The sequence below is a fragment of the Meles meles genome, chromosome 4, assembly GCF_922984935.1.
Source record: "Meles meles chromosome 4, mMelMel3.1 paternal haplotype, whole genome shotgun sequence".
In the NCBI taxonomy this organism is placed as follows: Eukaryota; Metazoa; Chordata; class Mammalia; order Carnivora; family Mustelidae; genus Meles; species Meles meles.
Genome location: NC_060069.1, coordinates 99299537 through 99318315, shown reverse-complemented (window position 1 = coordinate 99318315; position 18779 = coordinate 99299537).

Genomic DNA, 18779 nt, shown 5'->3' with positions numbered 1-18779 from the left:
AGGCTCCCCGCTTGAGCAGAGGGGCTCGGCAACTTTCGTTCATGCACTGTGGTGATGAAATTGCCAAGAAATTTTGGTAGTGATGGTGGGTTCACACATGATGCTTAAGTCTTTCATTTTGTGTCATTAAATTATGTTTATTGCATTTTTTTAAAGATTTTATCTATCCATTTGAGACACAGAGAGAAAGAGAGTAGCACAAGGTGGGGGGCAGGCAGAGGGAGAGGAAGAAGCAGACTCTCCACTGAGTAAGGAACCCAAAATGGGGCTTGATCCCAAGACCCCAAGATCATGACCTGAGCTAAAAGCAGACGCTTAACTGAATGAGCCACCCAGATGCCCCCACTGCACCCTTTAAGATGCTTACCTTCTCGGGGTGCCCGGGTGGCTCAATCAATTAAGCATCGGACTCTTGATTTCGGTTCAGGTAATGATCTCAGTGTTGTGAGATCGAACCCTGCACTGGGTTGTGCACCGGTCATGGAGCCTGCTTAAGATTCTCTCTCTCCCTCTCCCTCTGCCCCCCACTCCCCCCCCCAAAAAAAACAACAACAAAAAAAGATGCTTACTTTCTCTAGGAAGGTATTTCTGATTCAACCTCCATTTTTTTTTTTTTTTAAGATTCCACTTATTTATCTGTGAGAGAAAATGAGAGGTATGAGAGAGCGTACAAGCAGGGAGGAGAGGGAGAAGCAGGTTTCCAGCTGAGCAGGGAGCCCAATGTGGGGCTTGATCATGACCTTAGCCAAAGGCAGATGCTTAACTGACTAAGCCCCCCAGCCACCGTTCCACCTCCATTCTGAAGACTTTTTCATATCTACATCTAAGTACCAATTAATTCAAGCTATAGTGTTATGGTATGTTTATATAGTGTCTATTGCTTTGTATTTATCTCCTCAACATGATAGAACCATTCAAAGTCAGGAGCATTGTAATCTACTCTTATTTCGTCCCAAAGGGGAAGAGAAGTGGCTTCGAGAAAAATAGGTATTAAAAGAGAATTTAGAACTGAGTCTACATTGGCCCTCATTTCTCAGTGTTTGTTTTTGGTTTTCCTGGAAAAAAAAAAAAGTGTTCTTGGATTGCCCATAATTACATGAGGATTCCTAACTTTTGCTCCTGATGGAAAATAAGACTATGTGAAGTGGAGTCATGTTTGAAAATGGAAGAGAAGCCATGCTTTGTTCCACTGAGCGGGAGCTGGCCAAGTAGGTTTGCAGTCCCTCCTCACATCAGTGCTGGAGCCTGGTCTGTGGACATGACCACAGCTGTGTAAATCCAGGAGTGGCGACAGGGGACTCGGAGCTGTGTTTGCTTCCCATGGCTTTTGTTTCATTTAGGCACCCACCTTACGAGTTTCACTTCGCAATGCTAGGAGCAGAGATAAGACATTCAAAATGGAATTCACTCAGAACCACAGCATTTCTCCTCATTTTTAGGTCACAATCAAAATTGGGTTTTAATGTGAAATTTGCCTTAGGCTCAGCAGATGGTTCCCAAACATCACAGGCATCAGTTTGCCTTCTGTACACTGATGTGGTTATAAGGGAGTATTAAACTGCAAGGGAACTCATACACTGTCCAAATCTGCCCTTCTCTCCCTCGCTGTTCCTCCGTATTTTCTATTTATATCATTTGCTGCTGTAAGACATAACTTGCTGCAGTCAGCCCATGCCAGTCACACATGTTTATAATGAGAGGTGAGTGTGAGTGGGAAGAGAAGGGGGAAACATTTCTATGCTAGACTTATCAGATCATAAGTTGATTTTTCTCCTTCTTTAAAAAAAAAATTCCCTTCAAAATTTGGGGTGAAAAGGTAAGCACATTGGATAGTGGATTTATTTACTCTGATGCTATCTCTGATAATTCTCATCTTTAAATCATCCTGTGGCTGTGCTTCCAACCTTCCTGGACATCAATATTAATGTTCCCAGCTCCTGGCAGTAGCTGGTAGAGGTAGCATTTCATAATTCAGATGTAAAAATTAAAAGCCAAGTGCTAGAGGGTGTACACAGTAGCAGAATGCATCCATTCAATTGCTGATTGAAAGCCCTTCAGAAAAGCCAGCCTTTTCCACCTCCCCCTTAGCAAGGAAATGCAAAGTTACCAGGTAAATAATGGTGGCCCAGAAATTCATTCTCCCTCCTTATTGAAGAAAAGCAAAAATAGAACTATAAAAGGCACAGGATGGTTCCAGAAATATTTTCTTTGAGGATCTTCAATCAGATCTTCGATCAGTATACAAGGGGAGAGACATCTGGCCAGTCTCCCCACCCCCACCAAGATAACACATGACCAGCACCCCGTCTTAGAGTCAAAGGTGCTCTCCAGTCAGCAGGGAGCTGACATCATCAGGTGTCCTAGCAATTTGCTTCTTGGTCTTACTGGTAGAGAACTCCAAGGAGAAAGATCCCATGATTGCCTTCATTAGTCACCTACACCAGGGTCTTCTTTTTGTCAAGAAGCTGTCCGTTAATGTTCTTCTGTTGTAGGGAACCTAGATCCTCAGTTCTCAGCAGAGAGAAAGACTGGCTCATCATTATTCTCTTCACATTGATCTTTTATTTTCCTTCAAAAACAATTATGTCCCAAAATTTCAAAGATTCAGAAACTTGGAGTAGAAGAATGATCTTAACTGATTATAAACAAAAATAATGATTACTAAATTAAAATAATTAAACAGGCACTTCACAAATTCAACACTAGAAGTCCAACCAGTCAAAGAAATAAAACTATCTTAACTTTATTTAATACCATATCTTACTAGAGGTCTCTCCTTCTACCAGCTACCTGACATTATTTTAGTGTTGGAACAAATAATAGTAGCAGAAAAAAAGCTATTCTCCATCATCTCCTTTGTCACTCCTAGTGGTTTTATTTATTTTTTTTTTAAGATTTTATTTATTTATTTGACAGAGATCACAAGTAGACAGAGAGGCAGGCAGAGAGAGAAGGGGAAACAGGCTCCCCGCTGAGCAGAGAGCCCGATGTGGGGCTCGATCCCAGGACCCTGGGATCATGACCTGAGTCGAAGGCAGCGGCTTAACCGACTGAGCCACCCAGGCGCCCCCCTAGTGGTTTTATTTGTTCTACTTTTTTTTGTCCTTGTCTTGCTTCATTTTCTTTTTTTTTTTTTTTTAAGATTTCATTTATTCATTTGACAGACAGAGATCACAAGTAGGCAGAGAGACAGGCAGAGAGAGAGGAGGAAGCAGGCTCCCTGCTGAGCAGAGAGCCCTATGCTGGACTCAATCCCAGGACCCTGAGATCATGACCTGAGCCGAAGGCAGAGGCTTTAACCCACTGAGCCTCCCAGGTGCCCCTTGCTTCATTTTCTTATTGTTATTCTGCTGTTTACTATTTGGCTATTTCTGGTAAAGAACAAAAAGTGGCCTGTTTTCAATTCTGGCCATGGTCCTATTTTTTTGGCCACTACTTTTCATCATTTAAGATGGTCTTTAAAGACTTTAAAGACACAGCCGTTTTCTATAGAAACTCTATGCCAATGTTCATATTCAAATATTTATTAAAGAGTTGATTCTGTGAAGAATTTCATGCTTACTTATAAAGCTCCATTTAAAACGAGGCTTCTTCTTCTAAAAAGGATATGCCAGGACAGGTGTTTCCACAATATTTTCTGTTTTGTTTACATGAATCCTAAAATCGGTAAGTGCTTCTTGCTTACAATTTATGTTATTCTAGCAATTTCTATCCTAATCATCACTAAAGTGATTTTTCTAAAGAACCAAAACATGCATTGTGTCTTAAAAGGGCCTAGCTCTCCTTCGTCTTCTGTTTCATTTTCTTTTTTAAAACATACTGAAAATGTGATTCCATATAACTCCAGAGCCTTAAGCAACTTGTCTGCTAGGCACTAACAAGGACAGAGTACGAATGAATTTTCATAAGTTTCAACAATCTCAGAGACTGAAAAATAAAAAGTTAAAAACAAAAACAAAAACCCCACAACAACAAGAACAACATGAAAACAGGCTGTCCAGCATTAGCCTGTTGCAGAGAATGTCATTACATGTTAATTGCTCTATTTTCAGCATGGTGGGTTTCTCAGTAAAAGGAACTTTTTCTGGGGTGCCTAGGTGGCTCAGTCGGTTAGCCATCTAACTCTTGATTTCAGCTCAGGTCATGATCTCTGGCTCCACACTCAGCAGGGAGTCTGCTTGGGGATTTCTCTCTGTCTCTCTCCACCCCTCCCCCTGTTCATACTCTCTTTCTCTCTCTCAAACAAATAAATAAATCTTTTAAAAAGGAGCTCTTTCTACCCTGTCTTTTCATCCTGTCCTGACTGAGAAGACAGGGATCCAGAAAACTTGGAATAGCCCAAAGGCAGCATTTGAGCTGCCCAAAGTCAGTCAGGGAGGCTGATTTGGTGAAGCACTGGAAATATTTGTTTGGTCCAAAGGGGCAAGGAGATGTCTCTAGTTAGGAGGAAGTCTATAAAACAAGACGTACAAGAGATTCTATAAAGCACGGCAAAATAAAATGCTGGATGGGTTGGGGCGGGAGAGAGACAAGGACAGTTTGCGTTCAAACTTGGATTTAGATTTCATGTGAGGACAGCACAATATGCCTGCAGAGATGAAACCTTTTATTCTTTTGGCAAAGGACAATAAAAGCTGCAGACTTCAAACACCCTGTGAAATGCTCCTGCCACATCTCCAGCGCTGGCCTCCTTCCACCTCTCTCATGGCCCCATCTGATGCTGCTTCGGTCCTCAGGCACCACGACAGATTGCTGGCCACCCACACACTCTCCAATATGTGAAGGCAGAGGAGAGGAATGTGGGTGCCTCTTGCAGAGGTGAAGGCGAGGGGAAAATAACAAAGCCATGCTTCCTGGGATTCACTTGTACACACGCGCAGTTTCTCTCTCCTTTGATGGTTTTGGGAGGGTGATGGTTTTAAATAATGTGGGCAGTGCCGTTCTCATTATTTGATTAACTCGATAAATTTTGCCCCAATTTCACGTTATTAAGTATCAACATGGAATCGGAAAGGCAGTGTCTAGCTTTGTTTGGCTCCCGCAGGCACAGTTTCCTTCCACAGTGATGTAAGGCTGTGGGAATGTACTCCTCTCCTGTGTTCACTTGGTTACATAATGTTCCCCTGACCTTCCCTGCAGGCTTCAAAGAGCACAACTGGCAGCCCCAAGCACAGGGATGTCTTGGGCGAGCAGGGCTGCCGTTCCTTTTCCTATCACACCACAGTCTTCCCCTCTGCCTCCCGAAGGTGCGCTCCACGGCTATCAGGGTCCTGCTGCAATAGTAGTTAGAGACTTTTCTGGGCTTCTGTGCAATTTGGGGGCCATTTCATCATAGAAACAGCAGGAAGACTGGCAAAAACATGTCATAGATTTCCTCCCTGTGACAGAATTACATACATGGAAGTGAACCCCAGTGATAGAGCTAGGTTTTCAAAATATGGGGGTGCTTGGGTGACTCAGTGATTGAGCTTCTGCCTTGGGCTCAGGTCATGATCTCAGAGTCCTGGGATCCAGTCCCACATCCGGATCCCTGCTCAGTGGGGAGCCTGCTTCCTCCTCTCTCTCTGCTTGCCTCTCTGCCTACTTGTGATTTCTCTCTCTGTCAAATAAATAAATAAAATCTTGATTTTATTTATTTTAAATAAATAAACCATGCCATTAGTCAAGCAGTCTAATTGTGAGGTCCATAAGGAAGTGGATCTGGCTTTGCATTAAGATCCAGTGGAAACAGTTTTGGGTTCTAGAAAGAATGTGTAATGTCTGAGAGAGAAAAGGTAAGGGCAATTGGCTTGCAAGGATCTAGGTCTTCACTCATGGTTGGGATAATTCAACGTTTTCATTGTAACAAAGGACTGGATGAAGTCTTTGAGCTGACTTCATCTAGGTCTTCACTCATGGTTGGGATAATTCAACGTTTTCATTGTAACAAAGGACTGGATGAAGTCTTTGAGCTGACTGGAGTTTGCTTTCACTGTTGTCTAGTATAATTGTAATTCCAGGCACGGCTCAAGTAAAAACAGAGCACTGAATTCTTCCCAAATTATGCACTAACTCAGCAGGGAAGCTGTAGAACATAAGGTTCCAGAGCCAAGAAGAATTGACCTCAAATCTCAGCCTCAAAACTTAACAAACTTGGTGACTTTGGACATGTTACTTAACTTCTTAGTCTGTTTTCTCTTCCTAAATGGGAATGAAAGTTATCATTCCTATGAAGGTTATTGTGAGGACCAAGTGATACAATGCCTAAGTGATACAAAGCCACTGCATGGTCCTTTGACGTTTAGGAACTGCTCAATACATAGTAGTTGAAATTAGCTAAAAGATGTCTCATATTTTTAGTGTTCAGCCAACATCTCTAAAATCTATAGCTGGATATCTGCCTTAAACCCCATCATTTTATTTCAATATTGAACAAATAATAAAGGGGTGAAAAACCATGTCAATTATAATTTCTTATAAAGACTTTTACTCACTGTGGAACTTGATTCTTGATGTTTTTCATTGTAAAACAATGAGTCTAACCTCAACCATCCTTCCAACAAATCTGTACTGACAACTTCCTTCTTACAAGACTAACTGATAGGATCCCTTCTCCGGTGTGCTCACCCATTCTAAGCATTAAGCATGTTACATAAAGAATAGGTGCCACATTTGGAAACTCTCCATGTGTACCAGAAGGCAGCTACCTGGGAGCAGCTATCTCACTTTGATTCCTGGCATGTCCAGAAAAAACAATGTATATATTTTCATAAAATAAACAACATCCAAATATCAAATATTTATGCTAGTGCCATATACATACATTTATACAATTCAAATTATAAGAGCCATGCTATAGCAAATTCTGCCCAATACTTTCCAACTGTTCACCATAGTTTGAGGAATAAAATTATTAGTATGGCAGTTTTTACATTGGGCTTTTCATAGTACTCGGGTTTCAGTAGGGGTGACTTGGGCATTGGACTTGAGCATGGGGGTCATGTGTCCCTAAGCTCCATTCAAAACTCCTCTTTTATTCAAAACTCCTTCTCTTTTATCTTTTTTCTGTAAGTAGGTTCTGATTAAACTGCCACAAAAGGGAGCTTTCTGCTAATACAAATCAGTCAAAGAAATAAACATTTTGAAAACCACAGCGTTAAGGAAGTTCAGTCCTATGACTTTCTTCTTTAACATTTCCAAAGCTTAACTGTCACACAAAATTTACAACAGCTTAATACTGTAGCATTGTTCGAGGACTCCTCCAAAATTAATGCTAAATCCTATCCAGTCTATAGCATAGATTTTCTCTCCTTCTTCTGCTGTAGGAAACTTCTTATTTATGTATTCTGGACGGGGGCAAAGAATTGGCCATCTTACAGAGGCCTACACTGTACTTTAAAACAGATCGCTAATTCTGTGTATGTGGGCATCCGCATATGTTTATAGGATTGGAGGAAAGAGGGTAAAACTTAGGTATTAAAAGTTACATGTAAAAAATTATATACATTACATAAAGATTCTTCTTCTTCTTTTTTTTTTTTGCTTTAATTTTCTTTTAGCTTGATTTGATCTTTATAATGACTCCTTTTAAATACCAACTTTCCCAGACACTGTTGTGAGGATCCAAGGACAAGTTCTTTTTAATTACTTCTTTCTGTGCTGCAAGAACTTACTAATTCATTCATCCATCCATTCAGTAAATTTTGCTGAATTCCCACCATGTTCTAGCGAATGTGGAAGGATGAAAATAATAGAGCTGTGATAATCCCAACAGGTATGCTCGGTACAGACTTGCAGAGAGGAGGCAACATATAGAATCAGTGGGCTTTGGGATCATAATGGCTGTGGGATGTGTCCCATTTGAGTAGTTACAATTCCTGAGAACTTGAGTAACTGATTTATTCTCACTGAGTCTCTGTTTCCTTAGGTGTGAGGGCTTCACAATAGCCTCTTCTGATAATTAGGCATAGAAATACATGTTCAGAAACAAACCCGTTACCTAGCAGAAAAGAATTACTCAATATGTGGTAAGAAGTATTTTCTTCTTTGAAAGGTAGCTCAAGGTCATGAAATATAACCATATCTCTGCTCCTGGAGGAGCACTCAGGTGCCTGTGCATTTGTGAAGCCAACGTATTTGGCAAAAGGCCCCCAAACAGTCTCCATTGTTCTCAACTTCTCAGAAAAGAATTGTGCTCTCTCCAAGCATTTACTAAATTAACAGAATTCTAACTTGGTTTAGAAACATATTTACTTAGCATAATTTGGCCTTCTTTTATGGGAGTGAATGCCATGTGAACCCAGGTGTAAAACAGGAGAGAGCTGCCAAATACCCTACAAACATGCTTTCTAAATACAATAATATGAAAGTTTAATCTACACCGATACTTTTCCCAGTGCAAGAGCCATTCCCTGGGAGTGACAGGAGATTTAGGCTATCGTCAAACAGGATAACAGCTAACACAGTGAAGCAATAATGACTAAATGGTTCCCTGAGTTATTAATGCAATTTCTAAAAAGGCCTAGCTCATTATGAGAATACGGCTATCAAACAAAGCAAATCTGGCTTCAGAATACTTCGCACATACTGCATGTCTTTAATGCTCGAGACTTAAAAAGCTGTGAATGCATTTGGCTTAGTATTTGGGCTTTTCTGGGATATTAGTTTTCTCTTATTGCCATAACAAATTATTGCAAACTCGGTGGGTTAATACAACACACATTTATTATCTTGGGATTCTGTAAGTCAGAAGTTTAACATGGGTCTGACTGGGTTCAAATGAAGTTGTTGGTAGGGCTGCAGTCCTTGAGGGGAACTCTAGGGAAATTCTTTGTCCTTGCCCTTTTTAACCTCTAGATGTTGCCCTCATTCCGCTACTGGTCCCCTTGCTGTGCCTTCAAAGCCAGCAATGTTATATGATTCTGAAGCTTCTCCTTTTATTCACCATCCTCTGACTATAGCCAGGAAAGAGTCTCCCCTTTTAGGGACCATCTGGTTAGACAGAGCTCACCTGGATAATCTAGGATAATCATTCTATCTCAAGATTTTGAATTTCAGTTACATCTGTAAAGTCCCCTTTGCCATGTAAAGTAACACATTCACAAATGCTGAAGTTTAGGACATGGACATCTTTAGGAGGTCATTTTTCTGCCTACCACATACTGCATTGAGTGAGTGAGCTATTACAGATACTGTTAAAACATTGCTGCTGGTCTTCTGAATGCTCCATTATGTAGCCATTAAGGAAGATTTGAACTTTTCAGAAAGCTCTCCTACTCTATATGTCCTCTTAAAGTTTTCCTCCATCTGTAAAGTGAACCAGTTAGACTAAATGATCACTAGGTCCCCTTCTAGTTTCAAAGGCTGGGAAGCCTTAAGGCCATATGTACTAAACTTTAGGTAATGCTCTTTGATAAATTGGGAGGATTCAGATTTCAAGGCAAATTAAAGATTCAGAAAGGATGAAACAGGAAAAGAACAAAAAAGGTACTATCTAGACCGCATGGATTACGTAATTACATGACCTCTAAACTGGCCAGTCTCCACATGCAGAATTGTGTTTGATAGCACTGCTACTTTTGAATTTTTTTTTTAAATTATTTTAGAAAGAGAGAGAGAAAGAAAGGGAGCACATGAGCGAGAGATGGGGGGAGAGGGAGAGAGAGAGAATCTCAAGCAGACTCCATTCTGAGTGCAGAGCTCAACAAGAGGCTTGACCTCATGACCCAAGATCATGCCAAACCAAGAGTTGGAGGCTTAACTGACAGAGACACCCAGACACCTCAGGCACTGCTGCTTTTTATAGGTATGCTGACACCTTGAAGTGAGTCTAGAGAGCAGTAATCAGGAATGTGAAAATCTTCCGAATTAGAAATATAGTAGCGGTTAACAATGAAACTTTACTCTAGGGAAGAGAAAATTGGAGAATGGGTTAGGGAAGGCGATATGATAACTGTCTTTAAATATTTGTCCTTATCGAATAAAAGTGGACCTTATTAGGTGTAGCACCAGAGAACCAAGGGTAGATTAACAAGTGGAAGGCACACGAACTTAATATGAGCAGGCACTTTCTCACAGTAAGAACTTGAGCAAAATGGAAGCAGCTACTTGTGGGGCAATGAATTCTGAATGATTAGACTATGTGACTGTGAGCTAGAGATCACTATAGAGGCAGTTCCTCTCTTTGGTGGGAGTTTTACAGGGTGGTCTTAAAGATTCTCCCAACCACCCAACCACTAAACCTCTAGAAAGGTTATGAATCTGATTACCATAGAGATAGCATTTACCTCTCCTGGTTAAAAGAAAAAAAAAAGTTAATTATAGAGAATGTCTGGTTTAGGTTATAGCCAAAGAAGAATTTCTATTAAAAAAAGTTGTCATTACATTATTCTTAGGATTAAGAGGTAGACTAGAGCCTTGACTTTGAAAGTGCATCAGTGGGATCTTAGGGTCCTCCTGAGTGAGTCAGTTGCTGCTAGGTATGGGAAGATGAAGAGAAAGAGTATGCATAAGGGGGAAGCAGAGGAGTTAGAGTCTACCGTTGCCCACATCCTGCTTTGACACAGAGAGACTCCCTTTAGGGCTCTGCATAGAGTTTCCATTATGGAGTAAAAAAAGCTCAAATACTTAAAAAACAAAAAAAGGAAACTACTGGTATAGAGGAATATTCAAATACAGAAGGAGAGGATTTGAAATGAAACAAATCTAAGCTCCTTCTTCCTGTAGTTCAGAGGTTTATTTACAAGACTGGTGGTTTTTCAACTTACATAAATATCTATACATCTTCACGTCTTGATATTCCTCCACTAAGGTATAGCTTTGTGGCATGGCCTGATGGAGATGGAATACATACATTTTGACCTTTAAACCATTATCATACTTATTTCAATAATCTCCTAAGACAGGTCTTGTGGAACCCTGAGGCTTCATGCAACTTACATAAACATGTGTTGCTACTGAATATACTGCCTTTAACAAATTTATTTGAATGATTCCTATGTGTATGGTAGCCAAGAAAACCAAACTTTTGAAACTTTTTAAAATAAAAATTTCTCAGAAGATAAATGACAAACCAGAGGAAAAAAAAATTGCAATTCATCACAAAAGGTTAATCTCTCTAATAATGAAGGGCTCCAAGACATTGATAAGAAAAACCTCACAACCCAACAGAAAAATGAGCAAAGGCCACATATACTGAATTAAAAAGGAAGTATAAATCATATTGAAATATGAAAAGGTACCAAACCTCACTTTTTTTTTTTTAAGATTTTATTTATTTATTTGACACAGAGAGAGTGAGATCACAAGTAGGCAGAAAGGCAGGCAGAGAAAGAGGAGGAAGCAAGCTCCATGCTGAGCAGAGAGCCCTATGCTGGACTCAGTCCCAGGACCCTGAGATCATGACCTGAGCCGAAGGCAGAAGCTTTAACCCACTGAGCCTCCCAGGTGCCCCGCAAAACTCACTTTCTTAAAAAGCCTATCAAACTGGAAAAATTCAAAAGTTTGATAATGGTACCTTGGTGAGGCTGCAGAAACAGACAATCTCATAATATTCTTATGTGTTCTTCCATTGAGGGCTACTTGATAATACTTATCAAAATTATAAAAGTATATATTATTTGACACAGCAATCCTGATTGAGAGGATTTATCCTATAGATATTTATACATATATAAAAATATTTATGTATGAAGTCATTCAATACATTGTTGTTTAAGATAACAAAATTGTTAACAGCCTAAACTGACTGGCCAAGTAAAGTATGGAAATCCATATAGCTATATGAAATAATAAATAATACATAGTTATAAAGATGAAGACTGTAGCTTTATATGCCTTAATATGAGATCTCTAGAAAATCTTTCAGATAAAAAAGCAAAATGTAAACATTGTGTACAATAGCAGGATATTCAATTGTTTTATGTAAAATGCATCAAATAATGTGTTCATGTTTATTTTTGTAGACATCAAGAAAGTTTAAAATTATACATACATATCCAAATTAATAGAAATTGTGTGTGGTTGGGTAAAGACAACTGGACAGGTGGGACAGTGATGGAATTATTTTTTGTATTACTTCAATTTTCTCTAATTATGTGAATCTATTATGTCTAATCACCTTTTAAAAAATAAATGTAAAAATTAATTAAATGAGCCGCTTCTTATAAGCTGAAAAGATTCAACTCAACTATTTCCTTTTTTCTAACATAGCCAATTTCTTTTAAAGAAAACTTAAAAACAATAAGATCGTTATATTAAAAAATAATAAAACCATAAATCCATGTGGGTGGATGAGAAGTTAAATATATCAACCTGTCCAGTAAATGTGGATAAAATGAACAGTCATTAAATTTAATTCTGAATTTTCAGGTAATCAAAGAAAAAGTGAAACAAATTATTTAAACAATCCTTACCATCTGGTAAACCATAGCCTATCATATTTCTTATACTCTACTACAATTTTTACAGTTCACTAGATTTTCTAGAGATGGAACATTATTTTTCTAAAAATCTTAAGAACACCTTTCATCTTTGAAAAATCATCCTGTAGTAATTTTAGCAATCATTCTACAGAATATGCAGAAGAACAGTACATATTAAATAAATATTAAGCTAACTTGATTATCTAAAATAGCCTTATGCCCGTTTTTGGCAGTCAAAATAGCTTAATATTTATTAAAGTCTCACTACAAGCCAACAGTGTTAAGTGTTTTTCCTAAATTGTATCTGTACAACAAAAAAGGCACTTCATATCTCCTTTACACAAATGAAGAAACCAAAGCTTAATAGTTTGGTAATTTGACCAAACACAGCTCTGAAATGAAGGAGATGAAAATTGAGTTGACAGCTGGAATCCAGAGGCCCGGGCCGCTACTTGCCCGGCAATAAAAACCTAGGGTAGTCCATTTAAGTGGTAATATAGGAAAGTCTGATTTCGAGGAAACAGAGATCAAGGTGAGAAATTTTCTCATGAACCAATACAGGTTTGGAATTTGCATTTTAAAATAGTTCTCCTAATAATTTGAAATAGCTGGAATGTTTGTCCCAATGTTGGAAACAGTTGCTTTGGACTTTCTTCTGTGAATATGATGTCACTCAACTACAGTTTTGAAAGGTGGCAAACAGCAGTCACTTGAAGGACACACTCTGACTAGAGCCCGGAGTGCTGCTCTCCTCTCTTGCTGAGGAGAGGGGGAACCATATGCTTTGGCTACCATACTCTCAGTTGGCAAGGTCAACATTCTATTTTCAAAAGTTGTGAAGGTTGACTTCATTCAGCTGGAGGGTCATCTCAACAACTGGTTGCCTCTGCAGCTCTTGTGCTGGGAGAGATTTGTGTGGCATACAGAAGACACCGTCTCTGCCCTTGAGAAGGTGTATAGTTGTCAGTTTGGGCAGATGAGATTTACGTACTTTGAAACAGTTAAAGAACCATAAAAAACAGAGCATAATCAAGGGCCAGATTGTGTGGTGCGGCTCAGTCGGTTATGAGAGATCAGGGAAGGAATATGATGAAGCAGAGTAAGAAAAGTCTTTACAAAGTAATTGGTCTTGAGTTGGCTCTCAAGGTTAATAGAGGAAAAAGAAGGTCACTTTTAGGGGGTAAAATAAGAAACAGAGAAGAGACTGAGGTACAAAAGTGGCATTTTCAGGAAACAGGGAGCCAGCATAGCACTCATATTAATTTGTTTGTTCATGCATTCTTTTACCCTCATTATGATAATCTGTCATATGCATACACTGGGTTAAGCACTTGGATACAAAGATGAGTAAAACAAGATCTTTATCCTTATCATCTGAAGATAAAGAGTTTACTTTTCGCTGGGGTAGGATTTATGTATGTTGAGAATGGGAATGACATTTATCTTAGGAGCAATAATGGTAGCAAAAGTAGAAAAGCTCACAATATGAATAAGGCATGGTGAGTGTGGAAAGAAATATAGATGGTATCTGATGTAAGAAACCTAGGAGATAAAGCTGGAACGGTATTTGTTTAGAGGTTGTGTATAGTCACAGACACTGTAACTCAGACATTATAATGTATATGGAGAAACATATTAAAACAAAGAACAGAAAGCAAATTCAGTAAAAATAACTAGGAAATAATCCTTGATGGTATGGAGATAACTAAAGGAATAATATAAAAACAAAGATTTTAAAGATCAAACTAGAGACTATAAGGGATAAAGTGAGGTCAGGAAAAACGAGTGATTGGGTATAGGTTATGAAGAATTGGATTGACTCAAATACCACTCCTGTGTTAAGTGTAACTTTTGTTCAACTTTATATATGGACAAAAATAAGGAGTTAAGACAAGGAGTATTTCTAGAAGTAAAATAGTGAGTCCAGTTGTACAGATCAAGGGTTCACATACTTAAGGTTAAATTCCTTCCTGAATTAAAATGTGTTTATGTTTGTAATTAATTAATTGCCTTATGAAATCTTCACTAGTTCACACTTGCATTATGTTTTCCACTTTCTAAATCTCATGTTTCACCGGTTATAATTTAATCTGAAAAAAGAAAATGAATTCGACTTTTTATTACTTTATTTTTTCAAAGCTATGAATCATAGTAAGTCAAATCTAGTAGAGAGGCTGTAAATGGGTCAACCTGCAAAGCGGTCACAGTTAGCAGCATCTCTGAGGCAAGAATAAAGAGCTTCATGGATGATCCAACAGTCTGTGCAAGATCTGATGGAAGAAGAAGCTATTGCAGAAGCTGGGAATGTGAGTCCTGATAAGTCCAGATGAAGAAAGCAAATGTAAGCTATGGTTTAACCCAGTTTACCTCCTGAATTATTCATTTCCTTTGGAAGAACTGAACGGGAAGTCCTAAATGGGCCAAAAAACAAAGCAGGGACAGTAGACACTGTGAGACTATCTGGCAAAATAAAGGCTGGTGCCACACTCAAATTCAAAAGCCCAGAAAGAACGCACTGTAGACTAGAAGGGGCCACTCTCACCTCTTTTGGGGCCACAACCCACCGGAGCTGCAGCAAGTGTGAATGGAAAGTAAAAACGAATTTAAGTACAGCAATAATTCTCTGTGTTAAGGGGGAACAGTCAAACTCCCTGTGTTGGAGTAGGGGGTGGGGATCATAAAACAAACAAGGCGCTGAAAACCATTCCAGATCGAACACTGAGGTTACCTTGGGCAGATAGACGCTTCGGTGCCTAAGGAAGTGTGGCCTGTGGTGCCCAAGTCCCTGCCAGCAGCACCAATCCGCAGACAGACTTCAAGACCTAAAAGCACTATACTCTGGAAATGTTATCTGTTTCATTATGTGTATTTTCTTTCACTTGGGGCTTTGTTTTGTTTTCCTTCTACTTTTCTAGTAAACTTCCCCTTGAAAATTTTCCACCTTATGATGAGAAAGCTGGAGGGCACAGGCGATGTGCTGGCAGCTGCCATCTCAGCTGGGTAACATCCCCTCCCCTCCTTCTCCTTCCCTGGCAGCTGATGAAGCAGAGGCTGAAACAGACAGAGGTGAAACCCCTAGAGGAGAGACAAGACAGCTGTGATCACTGGTTCCTTGCTGCCTGCTGGGTTCTTCTCTCACTGTAAGGCTCTAGCACCTTTTAAAAATATAAGTGTGTGTATATATATACATACATATATATAATGTATGTATGTGTGTGTGTATATATATAGATTTTTTTTTTACAAATATGGAAAAAATAGTAATGTCATCAGTGGTTACTGCATAGTTTCTTAATCTTTAACAGAAAACAATAACTGCTTTTGAACTTAAGTGTACAAATAAGCTGTACCGAAAATCATCGAAGATACTTACATAAACTACATATAAATGATAATGCTAGAATAATGTGTTCTAATAGTGCATTTTGCCTTTAGCCAATTGCATTCTGACATATTTATTTCTGATTTTATATTGTGTGGAGAAGGAACAAACCTCCCTGGGCACTTTATAGTCCAAAGTACAAAACATACTGGAAAACCACCGAAAATAGTTTTGTTTTTTTTTTTCCTCTTCACTTGTTGTGCAGTGTTGGTATGTGTCTTCATTCACATCAGAAGTAGCTAGATTTCAGTGTTAGTGCAGAGATTATAGGTAAAGTTATTCTACATGCTGGTTGGATTGGATTTTACTCTCTTCAGTTGAGCCAACCTCCCACTGATCTCAATGGGAGTGTTGCCTGAAAGAAGGAGGCAAAATTAAGTCTCATCCTTTATAAAGTACCTTGAACTTTTTTTTTTTTAATCGAATAGATCCATGTTCTATTCTAGACCACTGTGACTCTTCCATACACTAAACTCTCATTGATTTTGGAGAGAATGCGGGACACAGAAAAGATGGGGAAAATCCAAAGCAAATTGAGGAGCTTACCAATATCATTCATTATGCATGAAGGAGCAAATGCTGATGCCTTTTTTTTTTTCCTTAAGGAGCAGAGTTCAATGTATGTCTTTGTTCCACTAAGAAATTGAATATTGAGAAATTAATCTTGTAGCTTTGCATGAGCTGTGGTTTATGGAATGCGACTGAACCAAGTTGATATTGCCAGATTTATTTTGTGTATAACCTTTTTAATCCTATAAATATGAAATGTAACATTGAAAGTATTTAGTATTCAATACTTTCTATTGCTTAGAGAGATAGTCAATACACATGACATTCCTTTTGAGCCAATATAATATACTAAAACCCTTGAGATTCATGCTGCCCATACAACCTGTTGACACAGCTTCTTAAAATAATCACAAAATACCTAATAATGAAAATGAGACTATATATCAATACAATCATTGACATGCCATGGCATTTTTTTTTTATGTCATTCTCTTGCTGAAGAAGGGGGTATAAGCATGATTTTTAGGATGGTAAAGTGGCAAAGGAATTCAAGGAAAAATATAAGAATATGCTATCTGAAAATTAAATCAGAGTCAATAAGGTATATGGGATTTTATGATACCATTTATATCCTTCTCAAGACAGAACACCACAAAAACACAAAGGGCTTAAGAATGATGAGGGATATCTCTGCTGTTCACAAAACTGGATAGGATCCCATGAAAGGTATAAGTAACTAATTAACATAACTATCAGGGAACTTCAAATCTAACATAAGACCGGGAGACACTTTAGGGTAATTACATACCATATAAAACATTTTCATGCATATGAGGATATAATTAGACCTAAGTCCGACAACACAGACAGATGCAGTAGAATTACAAAAATTACTAGAGAAATTGTTATTAACTAGGAAATTTTTGTGAAGGCTCTGAGTTTTGGCTAGAATTTTGAATGGAAAGAACCAAGGCCCACAGTGAAGACAACATGCCAAACTAGAGTAATTAGACATTTTAAAAGGTCAAAGTCACGAATGATAGACTTGAAAGTCAGCGAATACATTTGGAAGTGAAAACCAAAAGAGGAAGAAGAAGCAGAAATTAGTAGAGGGCTTGTCTTGAAGCTCAATTATGCTAATAAATCACTAATAATAGGTACTCAAAATATTGCTGAATAAATTATTATTAAATATACATTCTGATTCTATGTAAAGTCAGTCCCTGTTTACTGGGTCTATACCACCTCCCAGGAAATGTGCTGTTTTGCATATATTATCTCTTGACCATTTTAACACTGTGAAATAGTGGTGTCCTTATTTATAGAGGAGCAAACTGCATTCAGGGAAATTAATTAACTTCCCCATGGCATTTTGATTTGATAAAGGAGGCAGTCCAATGCTATTACTGCAGAATGACAACGTTACAACGACTCTAGAGGAAGACACTCTGTTGCCAAACTGTGATAGATTAAAAAGACAGAGGCTTGAGAAAAGAATGTTCTGGTGGTTTAAGCATCACGTGAGTGTTCTGTACTGTGTCAGAAGAGGAGATCTGAGCACTGTGGAGCAAAAATCAGTAGAGATGTCCAACCACTGGTCTAGGCAATGGTTAAAGCTTGTTAACTGGCCTTTAACCCACCATATAGAATATGTTTGAGCTAAAAACTTTGTAGCATGATAGGTAAAAAACACAGGTTCAGAAGTCATTTTACTAGGCTTGTCAGTCTTGCAAGTGGAAACTGGTATTTTTAACAAGGTACCGAGTTTGTCTTATCCTGAGTTTTCTAACTGCAAAATGGTTGTTACCATGAGTAGTTTCTTTTCCCATGGTACTGTTGTAAACATTAAATTAGATCTTGCATGTAAAATGCATAACATAAGGTCTGATTAAGATAATGTGTGTTTAATAAATGTCAGCTATTACTGGCATACTATAACCTCAACATCTCTATTCTGTCTATACATGAAAGTCTGAAAAATATGCTATCTATGTTTCCTTTTGGGAATTCAGGCACTTTCAAATGATTTTATAATTCACAATAAGAAATAACCTTATAAGATGATCATGTGTGTGTACATACACACACATTTCATGAAAATACCCTTATTAAATGCCATAAAAACTGATATACTATCATATTACATTATCTTTTGTTTCTTTTTTTAAATGTATTTATTTTTAAAGATTTTTGCTTATGTATTTATTTATTTGACAGACAGAGATCACAAGTAGGCAGAGAGGCAGGCGGAGAGAAAAAGAGGAGGAAGCAGGCTCCCTGTGGAGCAGAGAGCCCGATGAGGGGCTGGATCCCAGGACCTTGGGATCATGACCCGGGCCGGAGGCAAAGGCTTTAACCCACTGAGCCACGCAGGCGTCCCTGTTTCTTTTTTTTTTAAATGCTGGCTGTGACTCACTAAATTGACTTTATGACTCACTAATGGGTGTCAATCCATAGTTTCAAAAACATCTCCAGATTTCTCCTTG